Source organism: Amblyomma americanum, chromosome 8 (genome assembly GCF_052857255.1).
Source record: "Amblyomma americanum isolate KBUSLIRL-KWMA chromosome 8, ASM5285725v1, whole genome shotgun sequence".
Classification (NCBI taxonomy): domain Eukaryota; kingdom Metazoa; phylum Arthropoda; class Arachnida; order Ixodida; family Ixodidae; genus Amblyomma; species Amblyomma americanum.
This window is the reverse complement of record NC_135504.1, coordinates 46,229,955-46,241,580: the sequence shown is the minus strand read 5'-3', so window position 1 is coordinate 46,241,580 and position 11,626 is coordinate 46,229,955.

Below are 11,626 nucleotides of genomic sequence, written 5' to 3'. Positions count from 1 at the left end.
TCAAGCCCTTTGAGGCTTTGGTAGGCCTGCTCTTCGGTGTACAAGAATTGACAAAAATAAATGTACTATCTATCTGTCTATCTGTCTATTTGTGTAACCTCTACAACATTATTTGTTTGCTGTTATTTAACATCTCTGTACATGCCATTTATCAAGTGTGCTGTGTGATCAAGCCTTGACGTGATCGTTGCGATCGCGCTATTTTTGTTTCTTTGTGGACAATGCATTTTTTGATTGCGAAAATACAGAAAACGAAAACTGCCATTTTTTTGTGTGCGTGTTGATCGCACAAAAATTTCCTTTCCTGCCAGGCTGTGTCATCTTCACCAGGAAGCCTGAAGGACAGCAGCACTGCACAAGTTCTCACTGGACAGGTTAGCACTGTGACCAGTTTTCACGCATTCATAGCTTATAAGCTGTGCTAAACACAGTGCACTATATGCTGCATAAGATGACTGTATTGCTGGAGCATAAGATATCACACTTAGGAAAACAACTGTTTGTCTTTATGTTGTGCTTTCACGCCGCTATACGTCGAGACTTCACTTGGATGTGCCGGAAGTGGTCTGGATGCAGTAGCTCTACCGAGATAGGCGAGTATATTTTCGAAGTTAAAACAACAGTTCTTTAAAGTAGTTTCTTTTGGCCTGTGAATAATGCAAGGTACATAATGCGCACTGCCACATCAAGAAAAGAAAACCTCAGAAAATATGCCAAAGTAGTAGCTGCATTAACACGCAGACATAAATTTCAATGTAAGTTGCTGTATTGGCAAATGAAACAGCAGTCTGTTGTCCCTGATTGTTGATGTTTGTTGTTTGTGCTGCTAATATGCCTTTGAATACCGACATGAGTGTTTTATTGTGAATGTCATTTACACACGGAGGATACTAGGGGCGCGAGAAAGAAATTGACGACAGTTTTCTGTGTGCAAATCTTTCAGCAAGATTAGAGTGGTCACACTTTCCAGTTCACTCTCTAGAGTACCTGACACCAGAAGAATGAAAAATAATATGTAGTGTTCAATATTTTTATGACCATCCTTATCAAGGAAGCAGCACAAGCATGCCTAGCAGCTGCTGGCAGTAATAGTGTGGCAACACAGACAACATGGTAACCTCAGTCAGTTGGTAAGTGGTCAATGAGAAAGCTAAAGTGTTGCAAAAATGTATTTTGCATTTAAAATACAACTTACAATGAAAGAAAGGTTAGAACCTGCTTAAAACGATAAGTGGATTTGTCCCCTGCTAACTATAAGTAATTTTGTCAGCTACACAGGTGAGCCTTGGGGTGAACTCTCTGGTTTCTGCAAAAGTGCAGACAGAGAAGGCTACCACAATAGAAGCCGGAATACAGGCCAACCAAGGAGCTAAGGCGCCTATAGTTCAGAGAGCAAACCCAGCCGCAGCCGCATCTGATCCGCTACCACCTCTGTCAGCAAGTTTCAAACCTCCTCGTAGCTCAACACCCATCCCAAAGGAAGTGGATGAGTCCCACTGCACTGAAGATGACCAGTACCAGCTAACTGCAGAAAAAAAACGTCAGCTATGTGCTATCATCTAATTACAGCTTCCACAGGTATTCATACCACTGCTATGAATGCACCGCATCGTTTAAAGGGAACCTTAAATTAATTTGATGGTCATATTTCAATGCAAAAAAAAATTGTAGAGGTGGTGTTTGCGAGTGTTTCAGTCAAGTTTGATAGCTCTGCGATGAACCTGTAATTTAGAAAGGATTTTTGAAAAAAGCACAGCCATAGCTGTTGCGTTGCTGTTTTGTTTCGCACAAATATTTGACCAAGCTGTTAATTCTCTTAAGAATCTTCAGCTTGGCTTTAAAAAAATATTTGGACACCCCTAGTCTGTAGTTACTTTGGTAGGGCAATTTATCTTTCCTGTTGTTGAAATTAGGAAAAAATTGCATGTCATGTCTGCAAGTTCAAAGCAGCTTTATTTAGAACACCTTTTTAGTGCCACGTATTGATGCAAACATTTACTGCTGCCACTTACTGGCACAAAAGTCACATTTGCATGCTATCAATCGTCGATATGTGTGATCTTTCTTTTCAGTGACCATCAAGGAGTGGGTCAGGAACTGAGTGAGGCTAGCCTTCACAAGGAACTAAAGTTCCTTGTGTTTGAGGGCTGCTTCCTGTCACCTGCACGGTGTGCAGCAGAACAAGAAGTGTTTAGTTAAACGTGGGGGCGAGCCTTCTCACTGTGAAGGGAAAATGCTCACTGCAGCACTTATTTATCTGGAAGAGCCAACCACTGATCCCAGACAAAGCAACAGGCAACATCCTCCTGGGTGAAGGCATCTTGATTTCTGGCTCCGGGGTCGCCTCTGTGATTCGTTTCCCGCAATCCATCGCAGTACAAGGCATCACGCAGAGGACCTCTTACAACTATCAGAGTGCATACTAGCTCCCTGCTATAAATGAGGTTTGACAATAATGATGTCTCACAGAAAATAAGTGAATTTACGTGTCATTCACGTCTACACCTTCATGAACCTTTCATAATGAGACCTGGAAAAAGGCAGAGCAATGCCACAGGTGCAGAAGATACGTTGCCATGGGCTTTGACTTTAGACATAACTGCATCCTGTATTATTGAAGTGATCGGCATTTTTGGACTAAAAATTGTCCAGAAAGTGTTCCGAGAGAAAATTCAAAGGTAATGAAGTACCTGAAGAAACACCGAGAGCTGAAACTATACCTCATGCTAATGTGCTTTCCGGCATACACAGTACTGTGAAGTGTATAACATGTAAAGTGTACATAATCTTCTTTTAGGCTTTTCAGCAAAAGCAGGCAGAACTTGCCAGTAGCCTTGTCAGCATGGAAGTAGACCATGCAGGAGATCGGCGGTGCGACTCTCCAGGTTACAGCGCTAAGTGTATGACCTACAATGTGCTGGCTGTACAGAAAGGAGCAATCCTGCACACTGCACAAGTTCAAGTTGGTGAGGTAAGCATGGTGGGTGTGGCATAATTATTTTGTTACCATTTTTTTAGTGCTTTAACTACTGTTTACTTGCGCAGTCTCCAGAAGTACCCAATAGTGCCTCGATGTAAAAACAAGGCCTTATCAAGTGCTTGGCTGCAGTGGAAGAGATGGGACTCTGCATTTGTTCGCTGACTACAGGTAGCATTCAAAGTTCTTGTACTCGGTTGGATGCATGTTACACAACAGACAAGACAATGCAACTAAGACAAATGTGCTTCGCCACACTGTTGCCAATACTTACAATTAGCGCACCGACTGCTGTCTGTCTTTATTCAAGTAACATATATACTAGTATCAGGTTGCTGGTTGCATTTCTCATGAAGTGTTAGTCACAAAGCACTAAAATACTACATCCAGATTGCTGGCCATAGTGATGACAAATAAAAATAGTGGCAAGGAGGCAAACAGTGTGCGAAGCACAGCATGACGCTCCTTTGCTTTGCACACTATGAAGTGACTAGCACTTACATGAGTGGCGGCTCAATCGCTGAACGGTTGCATTTGAAGAAAGTGGCCGGAAAAACAAAAAAAAACATGATTTAGTAGAGTGGAAGGTTGGGCCAGTTGATACATGTTGGCTAAAATAAAATTATCGGAAAGAACACAGACACCGCAAGGGACGTAATTTTTCACTGCTCCTTACTGTGTGTGCTTTTTCCGCTGGTTTATATAAATGGTGCAACTTTCCACTCTAATGACATGAATGTTTGCACTGAGGTTGCAATATGAACATTACAAACTTCTAAGCCACTCAACTCTGCTCTTCTAACACTGTCAAACAACCAAATCACAGGAATTTATTTTTTCTTAGACCGGCACCCTGCTATAAGGCGGTACAGCAAAGGTTGGCGCAAAGGCTATATTTTTAGTCAATTCGCCACCTTCTGTGGACCAGGCGACTTCATGTGCTGTGATAGGCTCAGCTGATATCGGCCCTACAGTGGCGACGAACGTTTTGGAGCGTACCAAAAGCCCGCTCGTAACGCGCTCCAATTGTCACAGCCGGAGTTTCTTCTGAAGTAGGAGGAGGACCCTACATTAGAGGTCTGTCGGAGGAATCTGAGGCAAACCTAGCCTGGGAACGGACAGACCGCCCTTACCTTTCATCTAGCGAAAGGCGTTCTTTTCCGATCATACCAATTGTGTTCCGACCAATTGATCGAGCAAGCAGTGGTACCGAAGGGCTTGCGCACACACGTCCTCACGTTGGCACATGAGAGTGCACTCTCCGGCCATCATGGCATAAGAAAAATTACAGCTACGGTACTCAGAGATTTTTATGGGCCCGAAGTCCAGGCTGACATCAAAATATTTGTCAGGTCTAGTGATGCGTGCCAACGCACCATGTCAAAGGGGAAGCTGAGAATCGCTCCACTGGGCCGAACACCTCTCACTTCTACCTCACTTAAGCGATTGGTGGTCGACATTATTGGGCGTTCATCCCCATCGTCGTGTAAAGGGAAGCGCTACCCGAAGGACATCAAAAGGCAAAGGGAACCGTACTTTTCTCTGTGGAAAAACCTTCAGGATCCAAACCGACCATCAGTCGCTGAAGTGTTAGTCCCAGGCTAATTATTTAAACAGCCGCGTGTTGCGCGATGGAGCCTCATGCTCCAAAAGTGTTTCTTCCTACTTTAGCATAGTAAGGGATCCACAAATTCTGGCGCTGATTATCTGAGCCTGCTGTGAACTTGGAGGTGTTACTTTATGCACAATACCAGTGTAATATTATGCATCAGGTCTTTGACGCTTTTCGCCCGCCTGCTTTGTTGACCGCTTTGCTCACTTCTTTTGCATGTATGCTGCGTGTCAAGCGCACTTGGAGTGAACCGTGGGCCAGTGTGACCCAGCGGGTGATGCGTGCTGTATGTGTGTGATAATGTCGTGTGCCTTGTGTGGTGGAATGGCTCCAGCATGTCAGCTACTCATCAACCATCAAGTGTGTGCTGCCATTCTTATAAATTCTTTCCCCTGGAGAAAGCTCTTCGCGTGGTGGCTTCTGTAAGGTACCGGTGCCACACTGTAGCTGGCGAAGGTACTCGTGTCGAGAAGAAGAGGAGAAGTGAGACGTGGCTTAGAGCGCGTGCTGGGGCAGAACAGGAGGAACGCGGTCGGCGACGGACGTGGACGAGAGCTGCTGGCTCCCCGAGTTCCCAGGCTTGGGCCTCAGCCGCAGAAGTCCGGGCTACCAGACCTAAACAAGCTGCCGTCGACAACCTCAGCCAGCAGACCCAGGTGCCGCTGCTTCCTGCTTTTCCTCTGGCCAGCAGCCTTTGAACGCGGGCCACCTCCATCGCCCCGCTGCTACCCCGGGCTACTTGACCTGGCGGCCGTGCCTGTGTGCTATTGGCGAGGCGGATTCCTACGGCAGTGTTGAAGCCTGCCGTAGAGACCGCCATCCCTCCGACGCTTCTATCAGGGCATCGACGGGAGCCCACTGACTGCGCTGACACCCCGCCACGCAATATCTCCCGACACACCATCCACCAAGCTCATACGTAAAACACTGAAACTGAATCTTTCGCAGAACATTGCATGCTGAGTGAACCTTTTTTTCCTCAATCTACTGTTTGTCTTCCACGACTGTCGTTTTAGTTTGTTTGCTTTCCTGTTCATGTATTTATTAAGTTACGCGTTTCTTGTGTGGTCGACAACGACAGCTGGAAATATTAGTAAACTTTCCGTATTACAAAAAAAGAGCTTTACGCCTAGCCTAGCTATGTCGTTTGTAGAAATTCTGTTTACTAAAAAATAATGATGCCATAACAAGCTTAGCAAGGCTAACGGAAAACTTTCCTATTTATAGTGTTCGCCATCCCAAAGTGTGGTCGTCGCCAAATGCAGAACCAATTATGGACATCAATTGCTTAAATTTCTACTTCCCACACTTCTAAATCACGTAATAAAAGAATCTAACATTGACATATCTGGTATATCACCAAACGAACTGCGCGAAATGATTGTATAATGATGCCATACACTGATTTTTTTTCTGGTGCTTTCCTCTTCGTTTGATGTTGCTTAACTCATGTATGTGTTTTGTCCAAGTGTACTTCCTTAGCCGCACGCGTCTGTGCTGCCCGTGTGGTAGGGGGTCAGGGCTCCTCAAGCTTTCTCACAGCTTCTACCTGCCCTCCTCGTATCTTTTATTGTTGCGGAGTAAATTTGATTTGATGTGTTCGTGAATCATCACCCCTCAAGGCTTAAATTAGTTTTCTTTCCACATGCCGCCAGGTCTATTTCTTCTCCCATTAATCTTGTGGTAATCTGAACCTGCAGTCTTTCATTTCAGAGTCACGAACATCATTAAGGAATTAGAAGAGAAGTTCATTTAGGATATCGTGTCTTGCACTTCTCTTCGACGTGTCCTCGTCGCCATCCACGTCGCTCCCGGTCTCCGCCCCGAGTGTCTTCAAATGGCTCGCGAAAGAACGTGCATCTTCACTAAAGTTCTGACGCGCGTTCAAGTACTTTTCAACTTTTGTGCTTATCAGTTCATTGTCGAAATGCTTCAATGCAAGCGCTTGGAAAGATTTGTATGTGGCAGTGCTAGCCCCCTCCTCATACCTCCATGCAAAATCCTGAGCCACCGCTACCATTTAGCTCCGTGCCATCCCAAACATTTCTTTTTCCTACCATCCTCCCATGTTCACCGCCTGTTCTAAATTTGCACAAGGTCCGTGATTTTGGGATCCGTGTCGTCTCCTATGAACATCAGAATCATACCGCCCAACATTAGTGCACTAGCTCCTAACTTTCAGTAGCGAGAATTCTATAATTGCGGTAGCGACATGTTGGCCCTTTCTCCTCGGGTGCAAGGATGAATGTCTGTCACCACAACTTAAGCAAACTCCCACCGCCGCTACCACTTCTGACATTCCTGCCTGTCGGGGGTCGCTCACACAATGTACAGGTCTTGCTGAAGCGAGGAGAATTGAGCCAACAAGGCGGTAACCCGGAAAAACATTATTTATTCCTCTCTGCCTGAAGTCGAAACTGGTGGTCCGCTCACCGCTGGCTTTTAGAAGAGCTGGTTGTCGGTCCGGCAGGTCGGGGCTGCACTCCGCTCGTCTTGCGTCGGAGGGCCGCGGCTTCTTCGGCTCTACCGTGGTCTGCCTCTCTTCCCAGCGTCTCGGCTGGTAGTGCTGTGACTGGTCGAGGCCTCAGGATTCTTGGCCGTCTCAGACGGCGGTCAGTTTTCTGCGGTCCCTGAGGTCCGGCTTCCCTGAGTGTAGATCAGCGCGATATTGCGTCCGTTCGCCTCGCCCCTCTCTGCTGGACTTTTTTTTTTTCGTTGTTTCTTCTGCCTCCGCCGCGTCTCTCCTGGAATTCCCTTCCTCTCTCTCGGGCAATCCTCGCCCAATGGTTTTTCGCCGTCGCTGCTCATGGAGCTGACCAAGTGCACCCGCCAGATTTCTAGGAACCCGCGGCCGTTACGATGGGAAGGCCAATGGCCTCGTTGGAGATATATCGAAGGGGATCAGGTGTCCCTCAGAGGGCAACGCTTCCCTGAAGTCAGTGTCTCGCCTTCTCTGCCGGCAGCCCGTCTGGTGCCAGCTGCCAGCCTCCCCCGCCACCTCGAGCCGTTACGTCGTCGGTCGTGTCCACTACCAGTAAGGCAGCCTGTCGGCCTGCACTCACAAGTGCACAAACGTGACCGTCTATGTTGATAAATTTGACGACAGGGAAAATATATTTGGCACTAGTCGGCGGAGTGAGTTTTTTTCAGCAATGCCTGCGCCTCCCGTATGCAGACCTTAACACCCAGCAGATACAGCAAGGCAGTTGGCAATCAAAGAAAGGTGGAATGCTCAGGAGTGACCGCTGGCAAGAGGCAGTACATGGGCAGTGGCCGAGACAGCGGGTAAAATAAAGCTGTTTGAGAACCTGCAGTAATGTGCCTACACTTTAAAAACAGCTAAGAGGTGCAAGTTAGTCCCACTCTGAAATAAGAAATGCGACGCAATGAAAGTGTAGTTACATTAGGCTGCAAATTCAAATCTATTTTCCAGCTCAACAAGCAGAGGAACAAAAGTTGCAGTCTGATCAGGGCTACGCCTGCATTACCTTTGCTACAATGCATGTGTGCTGTGTCCGGTTCTGTTGTCATGCATACACAACAAGTGGTGTCAATAAACAAACCATTATAGACTCTTACGTAGCTTCATTATAAGCACTCACATGGCAACAATGGTCTATCTACATTGTCTACTTAAACTTCTCCTGTTTTGCCTCCTCAGCAAGAGCGTCTGTGTATTATTTTAGCACCTTCTATTCAGTGGTGCGAAACGTTACATGCGAGGTCGAGCAGACGGACATAACAAATGGCAGAGGAGTTGAAATGAGCACAGGCGTTTAATGCATACACTAAGACAACCAAGTATACTCGCAAAAAACTGTTTTACACAAAGAGAACAAACATGGACACTATAAGCATATGTGAGAGTGGACAGGAGCCCGAACAAAGGAGGGAGGCTACTAACTTGTGATCAAATGCTTGGGTGGCTTTTATGTCCGTGCAGCACTAGCACATTCATCAGGTATACGTCGCTATGTACCAAACCACAGGCCAGGTCTCTTAGACGCTATGTACCAAACCACAGGCCAGGTCTCTTAGAACAGTTTATAAAAGCATGTCATCAAACTTTTTTGTTGAGTGAACAATAAAATGAAGAAATGGGCCATAAGGCATCATCTTTCTTACTGTACTATGCTGCCTGCGGGAAACTCACTTGGTGTGCCGGTGCTGTCAATGTTGTTTCTACAAAATTATATCAAATCATTAACACAGAGAAGCATATGCCGATACAGACCTCGCCCAGAGTGGCATATTTATTGGTGTAGCGCTTAGGCTTGCCTCCTTTCTAGTGCTTTGTTACCTAGGCATGTCTTTTTAACATAGATTTGAAACTGCTTCCTAATGAGTATTATAACGATTATGGTTAGTTTCAGAACTTTGTTGCCTGCTCGTCTGCAAGTTCCGCGACAAACACGCAATATCTTGGAACGATTTATAGGAATGAAATGCCTTTTCTTGAACACTAACACAAAACAGAAGCCTGACGAAGTAAATCACTTGATTTCGAGCTCGTTAAATACCATGTCATGTTTGGCCATCATAAACGTAAAGGTCATTGGCACGCATCACTATTCGCAGGGGGCCAGACACACGGGACCAAGGGGTCAGCATACCGCGAAGGGGAGGGAGCTAAATGGACGGGGTGGCTCAGGATTTTGCATGGAGGTATGAGGAGGGGGCTAGCGCTCGGATTAAAGGGGAGGGTGCCTGAAGCCTATGCAGCTTAGAGAGGGGAAGTGGCGATGAATCCGGGCGACGACGCAAGCGGGCAGCACTACCCTGTTGCCTCTTCCTAGCCTGCCTTAAATACACTTTTTGAAGAGGTGGTACGCGACGAAGCGGTTTTGCCTGAAAATAACAAGCGTTACAGCGAGTCACTAATCCGCACAACTGTCATTAGACATTTCCGCTCTGCTATAGTTGACCTTGTTGAAGCACTGCCTACTTGTTCACATCGTCGTCATGCGTTGCATTGTCTTCGTTTTCCTCTGCCAGAGGTATGTACACAGCCCGTAGTACTTGCCGCGTGCAGCATACGCTTTCGAAGACGGGGTGGCCTTTCCTGCAAGTAAGAATGCAGAAGCGTTCAGCAGTTTCCACGAATTCCATAAGCCTGCAACTGTGTGAGAAGAATGTTGTGATTGAGGGAGTCGAAAGCCTTACAGTAATCAATAAATATTGCAAGTGTAAGCATCTGTTTTTAAATATTTTCTGGGATAATTTCTTTCACAGTCAACAGAACTGGCTCCGTTGATCTGTCTTTCCGAAAGCCAAACTGTGAATTTGTGACAACGTTTCTATCTTCGTGGAACTTATTTATGCGACAGAAAATTATCTTTTGTATGCCATTTGAAAAATTTGGAAGCTCTGATATCAGTCGATGATAGTTGGCGGAGTTTTTGGGCACCGCCTTTGAAGATCACAGAAACTGCGCAACGTTTCCATCTGGTGGACGGCAGGCAGCCAAATAATTTCATTTTTATTTCGCACCATTAACACTTCGTAGTCATCTATTATCTGACTGAGATCCGGCAGATTATCGCATTTCTTTCTCGACGTGATATGAATCGCAGCACCACCACCTCGTTTATTGGCATGGTTTAGGAAAAAAGTTTTGATAGCTATCTATATTGAGCATTCTGCAGCCATGTGAATGCCTGGTTTCAGGTAGCAGTAAAATGTCAACTTTGTAAGAAAACTGGTCCACCAGGAGAGCAATTTCATCTTCTTTACCGTGACAGATCGTGCATTCATATGAAAAGCTGGTTGGCAAGATGAGTATTGAAAATTGACTTCACAAGGTAAAGAAAGCTCTTGATAATCCATTCTGTACATCAGGTTATAAATTACGTGGTATCACCGTTCACAGCTGCATTCTGCGCGTTCCCTGAAACAATCTTGTCCACGTCACGCTCGTTTGCTACCTGTATGGCTGGAGTGCCGTCTGCCTGCCTCGCGAAAATCCTCCCGTTGATTGACCAAACAGATTTCCAACCATTTTCATGTTTTTCTTGACTGCCATAACAAGGAGTCTTTTCAGTGTGGCACATAAATGGTCATTAACATAAACGGGGGCCGAGTCCGAAAGACCGAGGTCATTGTTGGCGAGTCGCATTCTTTTGTCTTTTTGGAAAACATTGCCGCGTTTCGTCCGTGACCGGAACTCAACGACAATGTTCGTTTTTTCGGGCTTTCGTGTGGGAACGCGATGACATACTTCAAGGTCACTTTCTGCGATAGGTTCACTTATGGCTGTTCCGAGTTTGGCTAATATATCAGTGACTGATTCCTCCTCTGTCTTTTTCACGCCCTGTATTTCGATGTTGTTTTTCCTAGAATACTGTTCCGACTGAACAAGCCTACCTTCAACATCATGCATCCTAGTGCGAAGTGGCTCATTTTCGGTGGCAAGTCGAGCGCTAACAGCCATCTCGTCACTCAGTTTCTTGTTGATTTCCTCAATTCTTGTATGGGCATATACAAGACTGTCGGTCAGGGACCTTTGCTCATTCCGAATCTCACGAATTACATTGCGCAAGTCTCTCTCCATTGCCTCCCGAAGTGTTTTATGCTCTGGCTTTATTTCTTCCTTCAGTCTTGTCAACTCGGCTCTCATTTCTTCCTTCAACTTAGCCAAACCCTTAGCCATGTTCGTAGTGGTCAATCTGCAGCGGCGAACAATTACCGCATGCAGACCATAGACATGAAACAACAGTATATACTTTACCTATACAAAGTAAAAAAAAATTCAAAACTGTCAGCAGCGACGAACCATAGAAATTGAAATTTTCAAATGTGTGAGCAAATGGCTCTCTAAACAAACATTCGGTTAAAGCAGAAAATCTTTAGGGGTGGCACTGCAAGGCTCCGTCGCTACTGCCAAGTGAGCCCGGCCGAGCTTTCAAGGCTCCTTTTGTACTCCCCGGCTATGATGCGGTGTGACGCAGACGCAGCTCTCGGGTGAATCTGACTAGCACACCTTTTGTAAGCTGAGCCGAACTGAATATATTTTTAATGTATTAATTGTATGTTTTGGT